Source organism: Nymphaea colorata, chromosome 1 (genome assembly GCF_008831285.2).
Source record: "Nymphaea colorata isolate Beijing-Zhang1983 chromosome 1, ASM883128v2, whole genome shotgun sequence".
NCBI lineage: Eukaryota > Viridiplantae > Streptophyta > Magnoliopsida > Nymphaeales > Nymphaeaceae > Nymphaea > Nymphaea colorata.
In genome coordinates, this window is record NC_045138.2 from 20,684,291 (window position 1) to 20,705,357 (window position 21,067).

The 21,067-nt window shown below is 39.6% G+C and overlaps 1 long non-coding RNA gene across 2 annotated transcripts; it reads left to right on the forward strand.

The window, feature by feature from the left end:
• Positions 1-2,633: 2,633 nt before the first annotated feature.
• Positions 2,634-15,626, forward strand: LOC116254060 (uncharacterized). Of its 2 annotated transcripts, none has more exons than XR_007573241.1 (3): positions 2,634-2,995; positions 7,377-8,786; positions 12,890-13,028. It is a non-coding gene; the product is annotated as an uncharacterized LOC116254060 (long non-coding RNA). The 2 variants fall into 2 exon arrangements; XR_007573243.1 differs by lacking the exon at positions 2,634-2,995 and having other exon boundaries at positions 6,512-8,378; positions 8,695-8,786; positions 12,890-15,626.
• The last annotated feature ends 5,441 nt before the right edge of the window (positions 15,627-21,067 follow it).

Sequence of the window (21,067 nt, forward strand, 5' to 3'; positions counted from 1 at the left end):
ACCCAAATCTCTGGGTTGTCAGCGAGAGAGACAACGAGGGGATTGAGGCAGCAACAGGGTGAGGAGAGAGACAGAGAGAAAAAAGATTAGTTACACAGGAGGAGAGTGAGGGCGAGAGGGACGACTGATGCGTCTGATCTGAGGCAGCAGCAATGGTTTCCCGAATAGTCTTCAACGTCACAAAAGATTTTTCTACGTCTAATGAAACGTGCCCTTAGGTATATATATCAGACCTTAATGAGCCGAAAAGACAATATTTTGCATTAAGACCCTTGCAAGAGCTGTTCTTATGCACACATTTTCTTAACTCTTATTGGGCTTTGTATTTTTAAATATTTCATATTTATTCATACGGTTGGATTTATGACAAATTAATAACAAAAAGACCATCCAACACAACAATGAAATGAATATATATATATATATATATATTGAATGGTAACTATGCTTTTTAAGAGTTACCCTGCCACCTAATTAAAATTGTTAAATCGATTATGTCGAGAGAAAAACTATAAGAAAAAAAGTGATGGGCATTTTGGTTATTTAATATTACATAGTACATTTTTATCCTTGTTATATATATATATAAAGAGAGCATAAATCGATGTTAAAGAGCATCGTTTCCGAATAACTAAAATCTAAACATTTGTTGCTAAAAAGAGCATAAATCGATGTTAAAGCTATTATAAACGGTCGATGTATCATAAGCCTCGGCCAATGCCAATTTGTAGACTGTTCTTTAGCGATAAATTCTTAAATTTTATATATATATATATATATACACACACTAAAACCCCTCTCAAAATTTAGACATTATGATTCCGGCTAATGCGTATAGACATAAACTGTCGAATAAGAGCAAGAACATTTGGAGCATTTCATTTAATTTCCTCAAATGCCTCTCTCAACAGCGCATATATAGGTTTTCTTTTGCATGATGAAGAAGTGCTTCCGAGCATTACCCTTTCCACAAGTGGGGACTCAACCAACCTCTGGTGTTATTCTGGAGGAGCAGCAGCAGGAAAAGCATTTTTTTTCTCTCTCTAATCCTTGCAGAGCGAATGACTGATCAACTCTACTCGTTTCAGCGCGTTCTCCCAACCATAGACTCCACGCATTTTGCAATTATACTGGGGGTATTACAGCACCATTTTGGACGTGTGCTGCATAACAGAGATGATTTTCCTGCTTAATTTCCTTAATTTCTTTGCTGTTTTAAAGAGTAATCTTTAAATTAGGTCGCCTTATTTGTCAGGAGAAAGATACGACTGAAGCGGAGGCAGGGTTCGGCTGGTCCCCTCATATACAGAGGAGAATTCATCAATGGTGCTCCTGAAAGGCAACGGCAGCTGCCATCGACGGCGATATGGGACCAAATAGAAGGTAGGGATAGTAATCTTTTTCAGGTCACACAGAGAGCTGTTGTACTTGTACCACCCCATGAATTGGTTCTTTCTTTACAGACAAGTCACAAACAGCGAGAGTGAGAAAATTTAAAGATCTAAAGCCACATTGGACCAAAGATCATCAGATGCCTTTTTACAGATTTTCAAATGTGTCCCCCGGACAACAATAAAGCCATACCAAATCCCATCATGGATTTAATATTCTTTTCTTCCAATGACACCCAAGAAAAAAACAGAAACGGAAGAAAGACACCCAATAATTTGCTTAATCAGCCAGTACAAGAATGCCAAATGTCATCCATAATTTATGTTTTAAGTCATTTTAAATATTTGAAAGTTTCTAATTAATTTTAATTATTCAATGTAATTTTTATTCTTAAGAAATATATAATAGCAGATTTTGCAGCTGTTTGCTACAATAAAAGGTTCCAAAAACAATAGGTAAAGTGAACTGTTTGCTACAAAGGCAGCATCGTCATATACAGTGGCAACTATTTTCTAAACGATCTGCACTGTAGGTTGTCCCAAGAGTTTTAAATGAATAAAATGAGCAAGAAACAAAGTAAAAGGCAAAGGAGCGCTGTTTCTTTTTTCTTTTCCTTAACTTTTTTTGTTATTGACAAGATTTACCCTTTCTCTTTCGGTTTTTCATTTGTCCTTTGTTGCAATATTCCTCAGACAATTAGCAACATTATCTGTCTTTCTTCTATTTTCCCCGTCTTTGTTAGCTCTTTTCTGACCTTGCATTCACCAACACAGCTAATTACCAAATGGCAATAGATTTTCCTCCATGCTTGTTTAAACAAACTTCCATTCCTTTAAACTCCCTCCACAGTTGGGAATCTTAAGGAATAACAAGCAAATGAAATATTATTAACAGTCAGAACCGCAAAGCGCCATCAATATGCATACCTCAACGGCACTGATTTTGTCTGCCCAAGATATATAATTTTCTATATAATTTATAAAATACAGCACATGATAGCTAAACATGTTAATAGCAAGAAGAAAAATATAAACTTAACCCAATCAATGTAACTGAAAAAATTATAGCTTCTGCCGCGGCTTTATGCCATTTCTTACATAAAAAAAAGATTTTAAAATAGTTTAAATTAAATAATTATTTACTATTCAATTTGAAAAAAAATGTCCGTACGCATTTAAACGTTTCGTTGGGGCAAATCGAATTTCCTTTTTCCTGCCCGTTAAACGTGAGTTGAAGAAAATGTCCGTTGGACGATTTTTCCGTGAAATTTCGGATCAACTTTCCCGTTCGATGAAAAAGCCCGTTAGGGCTGGCATGGTGTGCGTCGCCTTGTGCCGCAGCCGCCGTCCTCCTCCTTGCAGCTTCCTTCTCCCTCCTCTAGTCCTGCATGGGTGAGCGGAACCGGGTCGGCGGTAAACAGTTTTCACCCGGCGACGTCTGCTCAGTGTGCCGGCTGCCGTGAAGTCTTCCAAGCTCGTCCGGAAGCCTGCTTCAAAAGAGATTGTTTAAGAAGGCGCTGGAGCTCTTCGTGTTCTGCGAAGCTTTTGTTCCTCTCATCGTCTTCTTCACCAGCGGAAAGCTCTGAGATTTTCATCTACTGCAGGTTCCTCTCCCCCCACTCCCTCTCCTGCAATGAATTAGATAGATTGTGTTCTGTCCTGCTATTTCCTTGTCCTATTTCTCCTTTCTTACGTTGTTCAGGTTGGATAGATTTGAGCGATCTTTTCCTCGCTTTCATCTCCGAAGTTGAGGGTCTTCTATTCCTGCCACTAGTTGCGGACGATTTTAATCCATAGGCATCCGCTTTTTTTTTTTTTGTTTCGTGAGATTGAGATTCCCTGATTTCCTTTGTTTTTTTGTTTTTCATGGTCGTGTTTTTTAAGGGCTTTTATTTTCTGACCCGAGAATGGTATATTCGTTTTCTGCCGACCGTTTACGGCCTTACACTCTGTTCCAGGAATGAAACCCTGCAGGGTTTTCTTTTAATAGAATTTGGCAGCAGAACATGGTTTGGCAGTGTCTTAGACATGAGCCGATAAGCCATGTTTTGCCATACTTGAAGCACTGTTGTAAGGACGATTCCTAAATCGCAAATGCAGGCTGTTTTTATGGTTGAGAAATTTTTACATTGAAGGTGCGGTTAGGAGCTTGGCAGCACAGTTGGTATGTTTTCTTGTTTCAAGTTCTGTTTTACGTTCTGACGGTCATTAGTGAAATAGGTTTAGAACGACAGGTTTTGGACTTTCAATTTTTCTTTTTTGCTGACATTAGACTAAAACCATGTACACCTCGTTCTAACTTCAAAATGAGCGTTTTTTGAACTAGCTGTGATGCTCCAAAAAGATTCGTAACATGGATTTGGCATCACTCAAGCATCTTAAAATTTTACTTATGAATATTGGTATCTCCGAAGAAAAGAAGAAGAAGAAGGAAAATGAAGGCCAACTTCTTGGGAATTAATTGATAGGAACTCGAATGTTAGAACCAAAACACCATTTGGTTCCAATCAGTATTTTCAAATACATTGTTCACTTCAGTATGGTCTAAGTTGTAACTGGTGTTTTCTAATAACATCCTATTAGTGGATTTCTGCTAATGAGAAGACCACTTCAATGCTTGACAAGGATAAGCTCGCAGACTGCTCTTATGCTAGATCTTTCATATGTGTGTATATGTAGATCTTGTGTTTGCCATTGTAGGGAAGCTTTTTCCACAACTTTTGGTGATATTCAATTATATTTTGCATTCTTTATTTTCTTGGTGACTTGGCATTGGTGCCTTTCATTGAGTTTCATTGTAGGTTTGCATATGTCACTATTGTGACTCACATTTTTATGGTATCAGAGCTCTGGTTTGGGCTTTGATTTGCTGATTGTGGATACAGCTTTTTTGTTGGTTCATAAATGTGGTGTTCACCAACTATTGGTGAAATTATTGAAGCTACATGTTGTCGATGGACCAAACTTTTGTGCAATCTAAACCTGGTCGTTTGTTTAGGGAGGGAATGTGCTTTACCCAATTGTTTGAAACTTCCAATTAGTTGAGGACCTGACACTTATGAGAACCCTTCACCCTTAAACCAACATTTTGTTTTGTACCCTACTTTGATAGGAGAGCCGATGTAGTTCATTCTTCTACCCAACAAATCCATTTGGTTTCGTAGACACTCCTCTCTTTAGGCGGGCGAGAGTTTCTACTTCTAGGTGATATACCATTTGATGCCAATAAGCTTTTTGAAAGTGAAAATTTTTAATTTTACCTAAAAACATTTAAAAAATGTTTTCTCACATAATGATATACCTTCATCTTATTCTTAATACCTCCTCGAACAGAAGGATTTTGTTGCCAATCATTAGAAGAGGAAATCTGCAAAGATCCTGGATAGGAGCAGTGAAGAAAAATTCAATGAAGCTGAGAAAGTCATGACTATGAAAGGCTATTGACTTAAGTGATCAAGCGTCTGCAAGGATTTATCAAGAAAATATCTTAGGAGAGAAGCCATAATGCCTTTTAAAATATTGGCAGGTAGCAAAATGAGAGTTGAGAGATCGGCTCGGGGCTTGTGTGGCCGTTCTTCTGAGTCAGTAATCGAGAGTACCGGGTAGGCATAAAGGTGATTTATGTCTATTCCACGAAGATGAAGACTTATGAACTTTTGACATGTTGAAAACCCCGCAAGGTGAAACAGGTTGGATACATGAAAAAGCTACAGATGACAACTAAAGTGGTGGAGCTCAGTAGTAGCCTTTGGGGTGGTGAGGGATTCCCTCAAAGGTGAAGGTCGGCCTAAAGAAAAAATCACAAGCAAAAAAAAAAGGGCAAAAAGCCGATTGCAAAAAAAAAAAGAAAAAAAGCAAGAAAAACGAAAAAGTTGCCTGTCAAGATATGAATTGCATGAATGTTGAACTCCTAGGAATTGAATGTAACAGTCTTTTGTGGATGTACGAGTCTTGAGTCAATAGTCATTCCTCTTTTTGACTTTCTAAGATGTTGAGAATGATTCTTTTATGTTCATATTTTGAAAATTTAAAGATTTTCATTTTTAGAGATTCGACAACATTGATGCGAAATGAATCCTAATGCTTGTACAATATTGAGGGTAATTGAAGGACATATAATTTGCACAAGGAGCACTCAAGCTTATGATTTAAATCGATGATTTATGGGCTATTTCAAAATAAAAACTTGACATCTTTTGTTATGTTTCCTAGCTTGTTGGACCTGTGAGAACTCCCAACCCCTCTTTGTTCTTGAAAGATGTCGTTTTCTTATTACCAAAACGGCTACCCCTCAAACATATTCCATTCATATTGAGTGTGATGAAAATTTCATATCGTGTGTTTGCAGTGTTAGCTGGGCAATGACTTGCATAAAGATAGGTAAACAGTTGTTTGTTTGTGTTTTTTGTTTATTGGCTTGTCATAATTTGGTAGGAAACCAACTCTATGCCTGTACATTTGAGGCTTGTAGTGTTAGCTGGGCAATGACTTGCATAAAGATAGGTAAACAGTTGTTTGTTTGTGTTTTTTGTTTATTGGCTTGTCATAATTTGGTAGGAAACCAACTCTATGCCTGTACATTTGAGGCTTGAAACCAGAAATCTCCTAAACTGCATAGATAGAGTTGTTGTTGCTGTAAACTTCTATGTTTCCCAAGACCTGTTATCCCTTGGGTTTAGCTTATTTGATTGCAGGGAATCTGATTTAACCCAGTGGTTGCAAAGTGATTGCAAATGTATATTGAAAACAAAGAATTTTTGCTATAAGTTTGTGAGAAAATTACATATATGATTCCTTGCAGCAACCTGACAAGTTTCTAGTAATAAATTAGTCTGTCTTTAACCTGAATTTGTGATCTCAGTTCTGCTAGTGTATGCATTAGACAACTTAAGTCAGAGTCATGTATGCTTCTTTGGCAGTCTTTCAAATTTGTTGATATTCAGTTCCTGTTTACCATAGTCCAATTAGTTTAGAGAGTACAGACTTCAAAGTAGATGTTATTTTGGTTATTTTCTATTTTATGTCTATCATTTAGGGACAAATTAAAGCGTTTATTTGTCTATCTTACAGCTCCTACATTTTTTTCCAAGTCTCATTTGTTTCCAAGTTGGTGATCACAGGAACTTTTGAAGAAATTAAAGGGCGGATGCATCTAGAGAATCTTGCATTTTTGGTCTATCTTAGTACATGTTTCACATCTCGAGAATCGTGCATTTTTTTGAGTCCATCTTAGTATCTGTTTGTTCCCCATATTCGGTACGGACTTGCCACTTATTGGACTTTGGTTATAAATTTAAAATTTGGTGTATGGTTTTCACTGGTTTTTATAAAAAATATCATTTTTAAGAGATTTAACATAAAAACCACACCAAAATTTTGTTGACATTGCCAGGGCATGGTGAAAGTATACCAAAATTACTTCTATTGCCTCTTAGGTAGAATCTGCAACATTGTTTAGTATTCAAGCGGAATCATTCTCATTAAACTTGTAGTCATTAGTGGAAATGTTTGTACTTGTTTTTTTTTTTTGTGTGCGTGTGGGTGAGGGAGAGATTTTATATCTGGTAGTTAATAAGCATAGGGTTCAACTTAGTTAGTGAATGTAGGATTACTTCATTTTCTTGGGGTGTTTTTATTTCACCTTTTTTGGCTTGAGTTGTTGAATTATTGAGCTTAAAGTGCAAGAAAAGAGAGATTAGATGGATAGAGTAGAAGTCTACTTGTGTTTGATGGTTTAATTGAGTGTTTATTTCTTGATTTTATTGCGGCTCAGCAGTGATAGGTTGTGGAAGAACAAGATCTTGCAAAGCTGGGATCCTAAAGTTACTTGCTTGAAAAATAAAACTGAACTTTTTTCATACCTTAGTGTAAATGAGAGAAAGAAGGGTAGAACTGTTTGTGAATAATGTGTTATTAACTAAACTTGCATAGATAGTGAATAATGGGCGGCTCTTTTTCCTTAGAATTAGTATGATCGTTTTGCAGTTACAGTGGGGTGGGGCTATATGTTGATCAGGCGTCGAGAATATTTTCAAGCCAGTCAACTTTGCGCCCCAACTGAATTTGACATGTTTACCCTAATCCAAGGCCACCTTGGTTGAACAGGTATTTTGGCAGTTAGGTGGTATTGCCTCTGCATGGGCCATTAAATTTTCGAAGTTGAGGTTAGGATCTAGACAAGGCACAAAAAAAATCCTTGAGCATTAGGGGTACCTTGCAATTCTACGTGCTTTTCTGAAAATCATTACTCAATAGTTGTACTGCTCTTCCTCAAGTTAATATGTTCTTAATCCACAATGCATATGTCACACTTTCCTTTCACCAATGATATCTGCTCAATTGTGTTCCTTGAGACTGGGCTTTCAAAGTTCAAATATAAGCTAAGCTGTTCTTATATGGTGAAGGTTGCTTATCCTATTCAACACCGTGTTTGGTCTGCTGCTTTGGCGGATCTGAAACACGCTCCCCCTTCAAATATCTTCAGTTTCAGTGCTAATAGACTTAATGATTTCATGATTTCACATAGTAGAATACTAATGATGCTGAGCTGACCCACAGGTGATCCTAATTTAGCGCAGGAAATTACCTTATATCTTCACTTAGAATGTGATGTAAAGGTTAGTTAAAAGTCTAAATAATTGGATCTCCAACGAGTAAAAAGATAAGGACAAGAAAGAGAGCATAGTGGTGTTCTTAAGAGCATTAAGAGCATGAATTGATCTCCTGAACCCATGAACCTCTCAGTATGCTGCTCTGTAGCATCATGGGCAAAATGTGATGGCTGATAAACTTGTAAGCTGTTTCTCGGTGGCAAGGGTGGGCAAAATGTGATGGCTGATAAACTTGTAAGCTGTTTCTCGGTGGCAATGGAGACTTACTGGTCATCGGGATGCACATTGCCTAGTTGACGTAATCCATTGATGGTTGAGACCTGTGAAGAAGTCCATTGACCAGGCGACAGATTGTAGGGTGGCCTGTGAATGGAAGGTGAGTGGTTTATTATATCATGATCATAGCATGGATTTATTTTGAAATAAATACCCAAGCATACATACATTATGAAACCCCAAATTATTATTATGTTTTATTGCTTGAACTGTTTTACCATTCTAAAAAGGACCAATGCATTCCTGCTTGATGTTGTTAGCCGCATCTTTGAGAGGTTCATGGGTTCAGGAGATCAATTCATGCTCTTAAGAATGCTAGCAGAATTAGTCCCTTGGTGGAAAAGGGGCCTCAGAAGTGTCTTGCAATAGTCATTTTGAATACAACATGCATGTGTGGTATTAACCTTTTTTTTTAGGCTTATTGTGTAGAAAACGAACGGTACAACAAAGCAGGAGGTAGGAACTGGAAGTCTGGAACTATATTGGTGCACTAGATGAATGGTTGAAGGTGCTTTCTCTCTCTCTCTCTCTCTCTCTTTTGATACTCATTGGTGGGTTTAGGATGTGGGCAATCGTAGAGCCATGTTAAGTTTTTAATCAACATACATGGCCCTCCTCCTCCCCTTAGTCACAGCAAGTTCAACAATCTCCCTGGGGGATATAGAGAAAACAATATTGAACTATCTAAAGTTAAGCAGAAAGGATGATGACATGTTAAAGCTAGGTGGCGCACTGATGTAATTCAGATTGAACTACAGGCAGCTAAGCCGCAATTGTTGTTGGCCTTTTCAACGGGACTGAGTTATAGGAGTCTTTCTGGAACTTGTTGAACAGCTTGGAAATTATGACAAAATACAAAGTTGCTGGGCGTTTAATTGTCAAAGCGTTGGGCATTGGGTATAAAAGAGACTGATCTAGTAGTGCAAGGACCTCAATTGGAAACCACCACAAACATTGAGAGTCTGGGCCCTTTGGCGAGGGAGAACCCTTATTGGGGATTAGGGATGAGCATGCATGCGTTATTGGGTTGCAACGGGTGACCCTTGTTAGCGGTGGCCAACAACTGGTATCAGAGCAGTGGTTGATCGATTCCAGCCAAAAGTTTGCTGGATGTCTCAGTTGATCATCCACATGCCGTTACAGCCATGATATGAAATTCCTCATGGCTATTTGCTACTGCAAATTGGGATTGAGCTTGTGCCGCCCATAGGAAGTCATGTTTGGACCAGGGAGTGTTGGAAGGGAGTGTTGGAATCCCCTGGACGTTGTTGGGCCTAGGTGCTGTCAAAACCTACCATACAAGTGAAAGAGCCCTACCCCATCATACACGTGAAGCAGCATCAAACTGCACATCACTGCTAGACCTCAGGCCTATTATTGATGGACCTAAGTTATGCGTGATTACAGTTACATAATTTGCTCTTTTGAGAATGAGCTATAAAAAGTTTCTTGTCACTTGATTTTTGGATTGTAAAGAGGTCCAACAACCTTTTCATGCTCGTTGTTGGACCTCTTATGCGTGATTATTTCTTCCAACCGTCGTTTCAGTGGAAGTATTTCTTTGGCAAGCATAGTTCTGGCGACAGATGACAGCTTCTTTCATGAACATATTTAATGAGTCGAGCTCGAGTTAAAGTGCACTCTAAACTCAGTTAAGCTGGATATAAAGAGGACAAAGAGTACATTTGGGGTGATTACTATGCTTGCCAAAGAAATCGAGACTCCTTTAAGCAAAAATGCTGAACAAAGTGCGTGCGTACGTCAGATATATTACAAGGTTGCAAAACAGATTTAGCATTTAAATGAGAAAGAGAGTGGGTAATTGCCTAAATATGTGGTTGATCGGATGGGGATCGGATGGGGTTGCACGTGAACTCGACCGCTATCCGACGTACGTTCGCTTGAGCCGTCGGCTTTGATACCTACTGGTAGGACGCAGGCACTGTAGCTGCCCAGAAAACCCAGACTGTGCTGCCGTCCTGACCTCCCAAGATCTCTTCTGGAATGCTGTCGGTGTCTACTGGGGACAAACCCAGATTCCCCCAAGGGTTGGGTAAAAGGTACAAGGAGGGCTTTTTCCGCCTACTCTAGGTCTGCCTACTACACAGATGGGTTCAAGTCCTTACAACCGTTGCGTACAAGAATACTCTCAGCCTCACTCAGGCAAACACGTTGGCCAGTGGCATGACCAAGGCCCTCGGTATCCAGCAACAACGGATGGTAAGTCAGGCGAGTTCCAGCCTCTTCCACGCTCCCTGTTGCGCCTTGGGAACACCCTCAAACACAAGCAGCAGGGCAATTACCAAGAACGCAATTTACAGGAATAAAGGGGGGGCGAGTGTAGAGGAGCTTCACCAGACAATAGGGACCCCAGGTGAGACTGGTACCGATTAACGCCGGTGCACGCGCGTTGCCAAGCAGCACAATAGAAAACCAAGCAGTCAATGCGTAATCAAACAAGCAAGAACAGTCCGCAAGAACAGTCCCAAGGAGTAGAGAAGCGTCACCGTGTCAACCCCGGCAAGCGCCGTTCAACGCGCTCCAGCTTCTCACGGTCGAGACTGGCGTGTGTGCAAAGTTCACGGGCAGGGACAGGGATCTAGTCACTTCCGAAGATCACCAAAATTCATCAAGTGTCCTTTTGAGCCGAATTTTGGTCAGCAGCTCTGCCGGATAGTTTATCCGGATGGGCCAAAGTGGAGCTAGAAAGAACCCAGCATTCGAGTTCTAGCCCCTAGAGAAGCCCCTCGGTCTGTCACAAGCTGGCTGCTGGAAGACCCTCTGTCATTGAACAGGGCAGCAGACCTTCGAAAAATCCCAGGAATTCACCCCAGCGTCGGTCGGATGGGGCCCTAAGTTTGGGGGGCAAGGCAAGGTCGTTGAAGGGTTTAGGATCGGAACTGTTACAGGCGGCAGGAGCGTTAGCTTCAGGTGCAGGACAGGGGAGCTCATTTTTGTGAAATTCACCAAAATTCACTCAAACTTGGATTGAGCTGAAATTTGGTGTGCAGCCTGGGATAATTATCTAGGGACGCCCAAAAGATGGGGGGCAAAAGCCCACCCTAAGGTCCAGTCGTTGCTTCCGCAAGCTGCTGGACTGTTACCCGACGAAACAGGGGAAAAACAGGCAGAGGTTCACCCCGGTGGCGGATGAGGCTGAAATTTGGTAGGAAGGTGGCCAAGGATAATTACGATGGGACGCCCAGAGTTTGGGGGGCAACAGCCCCTAAGCCAGGTCGTTGGAAGGATTGGGATCGGGATTGTTACAGGAAACAGGGGATCACGGCAGACCACATCGAGGGCCCCTAAGCCAGGTTGGAAGGATTGGGATCGGGATTGTTACAGGAAACAGGGGATCACGGCAGACCACACCGAGGGTTCTCTTCCTCTCGGTTCAACCCAACCCAGCAACACTCACAAGGAGCGCCGCCAGTGAGTTGCGCGAGTTCCCTTGGTTCAGCTGGGAACGTTCTGCAGGTTGGTCGGGTGGAGGCACGGACAAGGGCGGACAGCAGCCAGCGAGCTCAGGATTCCTCAGGATTCCGTCGAATGATCCTTGGCTCAGCTGGGAGTGTGCATCATCAGCAGGCTGGTCGGGTGGAGGAAGCACGGAAAGGGGGGAACAACCAGCAAGCTTCTGATTCCATCGGGGGTTCGTTGGCAGGGCAGCTGTGGGCAGTCGAATCCTACTCAGAGGGTTCGCGAAGCAGCAGCTTGGACGCGCGGGGGAGACAGAAGAAGCAAGGGTTCAAAGGGGAGAAGAGGCGTCAAGAGGTAGGCACGAGAGAGAGACGCGGGGGAGACAGCCCTCGCCATGGCGAGAGTGAACCCTCGGAGAGAAAATCGCGAGAGGAGAGAGAAATCCAGTTCTTCGTAATAAACAGTATGTGCCTGTACAGTGAAACCGTTTCGCACGATCACCCAAGGGCGGGGTCGGTCGAGAGCGAGTTTCCCCATTCCCTCGGCGCTTGGCCGGCGTGGCCCTACGTCTTGTCTCAACGGGCTCCTAGACAGGCATCATCCACCCCGCTGAGTTTTGAGCTTGTCCCCAAACTCGTGCGTAAGGAAACCTGTGGGTGATCTGGGCAAGTTCTCCTCAACCTCAACACTTGAGGTCCCCGGGAAACGTCTCTCTTTCCCTTCCACAAGATGGACGGTATGGACTGTCTCGCTCCTTAACTCACACACCCAACAAGCTCAACTGGGGTGTGAGGTACCTTGCCAATGAGGCTCTCGCGGTCTGCGGAGCTCGTCGGGCCATGTACTTGTGTGGGAGGCTTTTCCACGATCATAAACTTGCCTCTGGCTGCTCTTCTAACAATGATAGGAGGAACGAGATGGAAGAGCTATCCCACTCGTAACAAGGAGCGATGGTAATTGATCTGCCCTTATAGCTGTCTGCTTCCTCCATGCTTCCACTGCGTCACTCTGATTCACGTAATTATACTTAGGATCTTCAAAACAAAGCATGGCATAGGGGACTTCACTAGAACCAGACCTGCAAGGGGGATCCTTGCTTGCTTCCCCATTCTGTACATCAGTTGGGTTAACTCCCAACATCTGGTGACGATCTCAGCCACATTTACTTTCTTCTCGTGTTTTCCTTCGTAGGTTGATTCTTGTGTTGGTGGAGGCAATCTTTACTGCCTACTATTTTCAGCGGAGGAGCAAGGAGCGGGAGCTGCCTAGGCAGCGCGCATACGCCGGCGTTCAACGGCGCCTGTTTCACCCCAATCACGCTTGTAGCAGGTTCGATGCTGGGAAGCTGAAACCAGACCTGTTGACCCTGTTAGAAGTCACAGCTTATGTCAGGCTTAGCGGTGCTTGCTTCCCCCTCAGATTCGTCTATCAACATGGGTTAAATTCAATCCTAACCCATGTGCAAGTGCCGTTCACATGCAACTGCCCATGCAAATTAATATTTGGATCAGACAAGTAGGAAGTAACCTCCTCTGTTTGACTGGATTGCATCATTTTAGAAGTGCAGTACTACGAGAATCACAGATGGTTCTGCTGCACCCAATCAACTTGGTTGATAGTTTACAAGATGGCACGTAAACTTGATAATCCAAAAAATGTGGACGGCAACAAATACTAGTTTAATAAGTTACATTTTTGTAATCAAGTTGGTCAGAAAATCATAATTAGTAAACATAGCATTTAATCCGATTGGCTTTTACTTTTTAGAAATAGCTATTTATATGATAAAACAACATAGATACTCTTGTAGGCTTTCAAGCTCATCCCCTCTCATATTCACAACCAATAACTACACTGGGCACCCAAGATGTTCTTAGCCACAGTAAAATATTTAATTTTGTCATCAATTGTTAACTAATTTCACATTTCAAATAGCTCGTCAGATTAATCACTTATCCTAATATAAAGAGAGAAACAGAAATTGAATTTATCAAGAAATCTTTACAAAATCATTAATAGATCTGCCATGTAAGTAAAGATCAGGGCGTTCTTTAAATTCTATAACAAATGTATGAATGACATCAAGGATTTGCATTATATGGTCATTACAAGAGTTTGTGAACAAGTAAATAAATTTTGATCAGAACTGCCTTTACAATATTTAGGAGACATGTATGTGTTTGTGTTCCATAACTGCGAACATGTCATTACATAAATTTGTTAACAAAACTAACAATGCTTTTACGAAGCCGAGGCAATCAGTACAGCCTAGGCATGCCTAGGCTGGACTAAGCACTTTAAGCAAACTAATAAAATGACACAGTAAAATGTTATTATAGCTACTCACACATATAAACACACAGTTATATAAAGGTCGTTAAAATAATGCTAAATGGTTCAAATAAATATACACACATAAGCACACCATTTATTAATATACATACATACATATATACTGCATCATCAAAAGAATGAAGCACAACCTAGGCAGTTAGATGAGCCTAGGTATAAAGGACATCATACTTTCTGTTTGTATGTGTTTGGGTCATAAAATACCCAACCCATGTGTATTTTATATGCAAGATATCAGAAACACATTAAGCTTAAGTTATGACCGTATAGAGAACAGCTATTATATATATTAATTATATATAGGATATAGTCATATTAACAACAATCTATCACAGTCCAGATTTATATAATTTATGGTCATACAACAACAATAATCACACCCATCATGTAGCTTAAGTACTTGGACTTAGGCGATGCAGAGGTTGTCTAGGTGCACGCCTCAACAACATAGCACTAAGCATTACATAACATGATAATAATAAACATAATTACAAATCTGAAAGATCAAAGTTAATGAAGTTGAACAACTAAAATTTACAAGTTATATAGAACACAATAAAAGGTCACAAGTATACATCAATGCTTTTCAATGTTATAGAGCATGCCAAGTGCTAAAACTATAATTATAATTTCTAAGCTAAAATTTTAAAAACAAAATCCAAAATTAATAAAATACCTACAAAAAGAGGGAACATAAAAGTGCAACATAACCATCCTTTATACTTGCTATAAATTTGTCTATATATATATATATATATATATGGTAAAGCTGTATTTTGTCTATATATATATATATGGTAAAGCTGTATTATTGAAAAAATGTCGGCAAATTTTTAAAAAAAATTAAAACATTTAATAAATTCTGAAATTTATAAAAAATAAAAATAATAAAATACGAAAAAACAAGAAAAAATGTGTATAATACGTGTATAATATGCTTTTTTCATGTTTTTTTATTTTTCGGCGTTTTTTAAAAAAAGACACTTCTGACTGCCGTTTTATATGACTGACTTATTTCACGCATATTATAAGCATTTTTTTCGAATGATACGCATTTTATGTGGCAATGACATATATAATGCAATAGTTATGTTATTAAATTTTATTAAGAAGAAATTATTTGCATTATTATTTATGTTAAATAATAAGAAATTAACATAAAATTATTAATTTTATGTTACTAACATATGTTATTAATCACAGTAAAATAGGCAGAACGGGTTAAAAATAGTATTGTATGTGAATTTTAATTTTTTACCTTTAAGTGAGCATACAGACATACACACGCAATGCTAATCTAATGCAACAACAAAAAGTGAAAAATAACTGCATGAAATAAAGAAAATCTCAGAAGAATAAAACGGGAAATAAATTAAATGAAGTAGGTTATTGAAAAAACATAGGCCATTGAGTGCCTACTCCTTAGGCTTAATTTCTACGCATTCTACAATGGAAGATTGTCTAGAAACAGCTAGCCTACGCCACCAACCAAGCCTGGGGGCATAGGCAGCCTTATATATACTATTGAAAAATGCCCATGCTTCAAAGACTAAAAAGGTGAAATACTTACAGCAACCTGTGTAATTGTAAGAGGAAGCTGATTCTGTCGAGCTGCCACATAAGCACAAGCACCAACAAGAACAGAGAACCAGCTTCCTCCACCCCATTCTCATCCAGTTATCTTTTCAACCATATATTTATTTCACATCATCAGCTCTTGAAGGAGAAAAATCCAAGCTTGACATGATAACAGGGAAAAAAAAATCAGTTGGTTATTCTATTGCAAAAAAATCTTGTTATCTTCTAGCCACAACAAGAGCGAGATTGGACCCCGTTATGGCAGAAGAAGAAGTTCACTCAACTTGGTACACTAGCAAAAATTTCCTTCAAACAACTTGTGCAGGCTAAGCGATCACAGATTCACAATTCTGACTTGATTTCACTATGGTACCATATTCTTCCTGTGCCACTTTAAAAGCATTCCACGTGGAGAATTTTATACATGCAATATGGCCTATAGAGGGTTCCAATAAGAGAATCGCCATCCAGATTGATTTATCCGATGCTGCTAAATTGAAATCACCATAACACAAGAATCAAATTCCCCAAATAACACTCTTTGAGACAACTTGAGTTCTCTATGTGACTATGTCATGCTGATGAAAAGCTTGTGCCACTCACGAAACCCCAAATGATGTACGGGTGGAAGTGTGACCATGACATAAAAATGCAAATTTTTTATTACATGCCAACACATCCTGAGATACCTCCTCCAAAACACCGACAAGAAAATCTGGGAAAGAATCCAGCTTTTGAGCACCAAAAAACATCAATGCAAGCACAGATTGTCGACAGGAACTTTGCATAAGCAGCCAGAACAAATTTCGCGCTCCTTTGCCTTTTACTTTGTTTCTTGCTCATTTTATTCATTTAAAACTCTTGCGACAACCTACAGTGCAGATCGTCCAGAAAGTAGTTGCCACTGTATATGACGATGCTGCCTTTGTAGCAAACAGTTCACTTTACCTGTTGTTTTTGGAACCTTTAATTGTAGCAAACAGCTGATTCCGCATGAATCAGCAAAATCTACTATTATATATTTCTTAAGAATAAAAATTACATTGAATAATTAAAATTAATTAGAAACTTTCAAATATTTAAAATGACATAAAACATAAATTGGATGACATTTGGCATCCTTGTACTGGCTGATTAAGCAAATTATTGGGTGTCTTTCTTCCGTTTCTGTTTTTTTCTTGGGTGTCATTGGAAGAAAAGAATATTAAATCCATGATGGGATTTGGTATGGCTTTATTGTATCCAGGGAACTGGCGACTTTGATGGCATCCACTGTTGCCTGCTTAGTGCATTCGTAAAATTTCGAACTCCCTTTCATCTTCTTCTCAAAGTAATTAACATTTTTTAAATGTTTTTAGGTGAAATTAAAAATTTTCACTTTCAAAAAACTTCTTGACATCAAATGGTATATCACCTAGAAGTAGAAACTCGTCTGCCTAAAGAGAGGAGTAAACCAAATGGATTTGTTGGGTAGAAGAATGAACTACATCAGCTGTCCTATAAAAGTAGGGTATTCAAAACAAAATGTTGGTTTAAGGGTGAAGGGTTCTCATAAGTGTCAGGTCCTCAACTAATTGGAAGTTTCAAACAATTGGGTACAAACGACTAGGTTTAGATTGCACAAAAGTTTGGCCCATCGACAACTTGTAGCTTCAATAATTTCACCAATAGTTGGTGAACACCACATTTATGAACCAACAAAAAAGCTGTATCCACAATCAGCAAATCAAAGCCCAAACCAGAGCTCTGATACCATAAAAATGTGAGTCACAATAGTGACATATGCAAACCTACAATGAAACTCAATGAAAGGCACCAATGCCAAGTCACCAAGAAAATAAAGAATGCAAAATATAATTGAATATCACCAAAAGTTGTGGAAAAAGCTTCCCTACAATGGCAAACACAAGATCTACATATACACACATATGAAAGATCTAGCATAAGAGCAGTCTGCGAGCTTATCCTTGTCAAGCATTGAAGTGGTCTTCTCATTAGCAGAAATCCACTAATAGGATGTTATTAGAAAACACCAGTTACAACTTAGACCATACTGAAGTGAACAATGTATTTGAAAATACTGATTGGAACCAAATGGTGTTTTGGTTCTAACATTCGAGTTCCTATCAATTAATTCCCAAGAAGTTGGCCTTCATTTTCCTTCTTCTTCTTCTTTTCTTCGGAGATACCAATATTCATAAGTAAAATTTTAAGATGCTTGAGTGATGCCAAATCCATGTTACGAATCTTTTTGGAGCATCACAGCTAGTTCAAAAAACGCTCATTTTGAAGTTAGAACGAGGTGTACATGGTTTTAGTCTAATGTCAGCAAAAAAGAAAAATTGAAAGTCCAAAACCTGTCGTTCTAAACCTATTTCACTAATGACCGTCAGAACGTAAAACAGAACTTGAAACAAGAAAACATACCAACTGTGCTGCCAAGCTCCTAACCGCACCTTCAATGTAAAAATTTCTCAACCATAAAAACAGCCTGCATTTGCGATTTAGGAATCGTCCTTACAACAGTGCTTCAAGTATGGCAAAACATGGCTTATCGGCTCATGTCTAAGACACTGCCAAACCATGTTCTGCTGCCAAATTCTATTAAAAGAAAACCCTGCAGGGTTTCATTCCTGGAACAGAGTGTAAGGCCGTAAACGGTCGGCAGAAAACGAATATACCATTCTCGGGTCAGAAAATAAAAGCCCTTAAAAAACACGACCATGAAAAACAAAAAAACAAAGGAAATCAGGGAATCTCAATCTCACGAAACAAAAAAAAAAAAAGCGGATGCCTATGGATTAAAATCGTCCGCAACTAGTGGCAGGAATAGAAGACCCTCAACTTCGGAGATGAGAGCGAGGAAAAGATCGCTCAAATCTATCCAACCTGAACAACGTAAGAAAGGAGAAATAGGACAAGGAAATAGCAGGACAGAACACAATCTATCTAATTCATTGCAGGAGAGGGAGTGGGGGGGAGAGGAACCTGCAGTAGATGAAAATCTCAGAGCTTTCCGCTGGTGAAGAAGACGATGAGAGGAACAAAAGCTTCGCAGAACACGAAGAGCTCCAGCGCCTTCTTAAACAATCTCTTTTGAAGCAGGCTTCCGGACGAGCTTGGAAGACTTCACGGCAGCCGGCACACTGAGCAGACGTCGCCGGGTGAAAACTGTTTACCGCCGACCCGGTTCCGCTCACCCATGCAGGACTAGAGGAGGGAGAAGGAAGCTGCAAGGAGGAGGACGGCGGCTGCGGCAGAAGGCGACGCACACCATGCCAGCCCTAACGGGCTTTTTCATCGAACGGGAAAGTTGATCCGAAATTTCACGGAAAAATCGTCCAACGGACATTTTCTTCAACTCACGTTTAACGGGCAGGAAAAAGGAAATTCGATTTGCCCCAACGAAACGTTTAAATGCGTAGGGACATTTTTTTTTCAAATTGAATAGTAAATAATTATTTAATTTAAACTATTTTAAAATCTTTTTTTTATGTAAGAAATGGCATAAAGCCGCGGCAGAAGAAGCTTGTTTTTCAAGTGAGCTATAATTTTTTCAGTTACATTGATTGGGTTGGGTTAAGTTTATATTTTTCTTCTTGCTATTAACATGTTTAGCTATCATGTGCTGTATTTTATAAATTATATAAAAAACTATATATCTCGGGCCAGACAAAATTAATCAAAACCACGAAAATCCTGATCAGGCTCTTTTATGAAACTATGGCTAATGCATGGCCTTTAAATGATTCATCTTTTTCCTTTTTATTTTCTGACAATCAGATCTCTCGAGATGCTCAGATATCTCAGACAATCTGAAATCCCCACCAAGTTCGAAATTTGAGCTCACCGCTTGTGTGCTCCGTGCTCGCACAGGAAAAGGCAAAGCTACCGAATTTCCAGACAACCATGAAGCCAGACTTGACATTTCTTCACTTTTTTTTATCATCTCCCTCTCCTGCTCTCCCTCACCAGGAGAGCAGGGTGGGTAGTTGCCGAACTTGTACTGCTTATTTGAGTTTTAGGCCGACTCAATAAAAGAAGCTCATTGAGCTGGACTAACCCAAGTTGGGTAAAGAGAGCCCGACTTGGCCCAGCATACATTTAAACCCCACTTCTCTCTTTTATATATATATACTGTTATGCAAGTAGTCCCTTAGAAACTCTTGCCGTGTTACTGATGGCTTTTTTTTTTTTGGCATTTCGTCAACCACTCCTTAGAAACTCTTAGGAGTAGCCGAAGGTTTTTAAGAATCTAAAATATCAATAAAAGAAATATTAAAAGGTTTAAATAAGGGAAGACAACAAACCAGGTACCCGACAGGCATGAAGATGACGGTTGGACCCAGCCTGATAGCTAAGCAGGCGGGGCTTGAGCTGCAAACAAGATCTTTGGGCCTAGGTTTGTCTAGCCTCGGCTAGCCCAACCCAGCACCAATTCATTTTCCAAGATACGCCAATATTTAAAAAATGTTGAACTTAACCCCTGTAAACTTTTGAAATCTGGGGTCAGAGCTGGTGAAAATTGTTGTGCATGCTGAATGACGGGCACAACCACCGTTTGTAATTGGCAAATGCGAACCGGCCTTTGCTGATTTTATGAAGAATCGCTCAAATCGGGTGTTCAACTTGAATAGCCCGATTTTGCGCCCGTCATTCCAGGTAGTTTCTTTCAGCTCTCCGCAATACAAGTTTTCTTCTTCTAGCTTTGTTAGCAAAAATGATGCTCTACAATTGAAAAGTTTTCATGAAAAACTAGCTGTTTCAAGAAGAGGATGGCGAGATTTACTAAAAAGGGCTTTACAAAATGTGGTATAAAATATAGTAAAAAAGGTGTTTCAAATTACAATTTTTTATAGAGCCTTTTTTTTTCTTATTTTTTTATTTTAGAGAAGTTAAGCTCTACAGAATCGGCCTATTGAATAGTCCCACATAGTCAGTCGTCATGGAAGAAGATAAAATTAGTGGCATGCCTGAAGGCTTTTGCCGACCAGTGATGGAAATAATAGGAGGCAGTTGACTCTTTAGCTACATCAATGTCATTCCTTCCCCACATCGAAAACAAATCCTTCCCTTGAGCGTCATCTTCAAACACAGGGTTTTGAAGCAACGAGTTTTCCCACATATGCTTCTTCTTTGCTGCTACTCTAAGAGATGAATATTCATAGCAATCTTCGTCGTTGTTAAGGATAATAAATCAATTTCGACAGCTATAATAACAAGGTTACTCACCACTTCTACACTCTTGTTTAAAGCCCCTACATTCTTTTCTCCACTTCCATTTTTCATAATTAAGATCCCTTCTTCTTCCCCACGTCTTCAAGCGTTTTCCCTCTACCAAGAAAGTTCAGCTTTCTAGCATGGTTGTTCAATCCACATTGTCTTATAATGCTCACTCATATGATTATTCACCCCACATTTTTTACGTAAAATTTGATG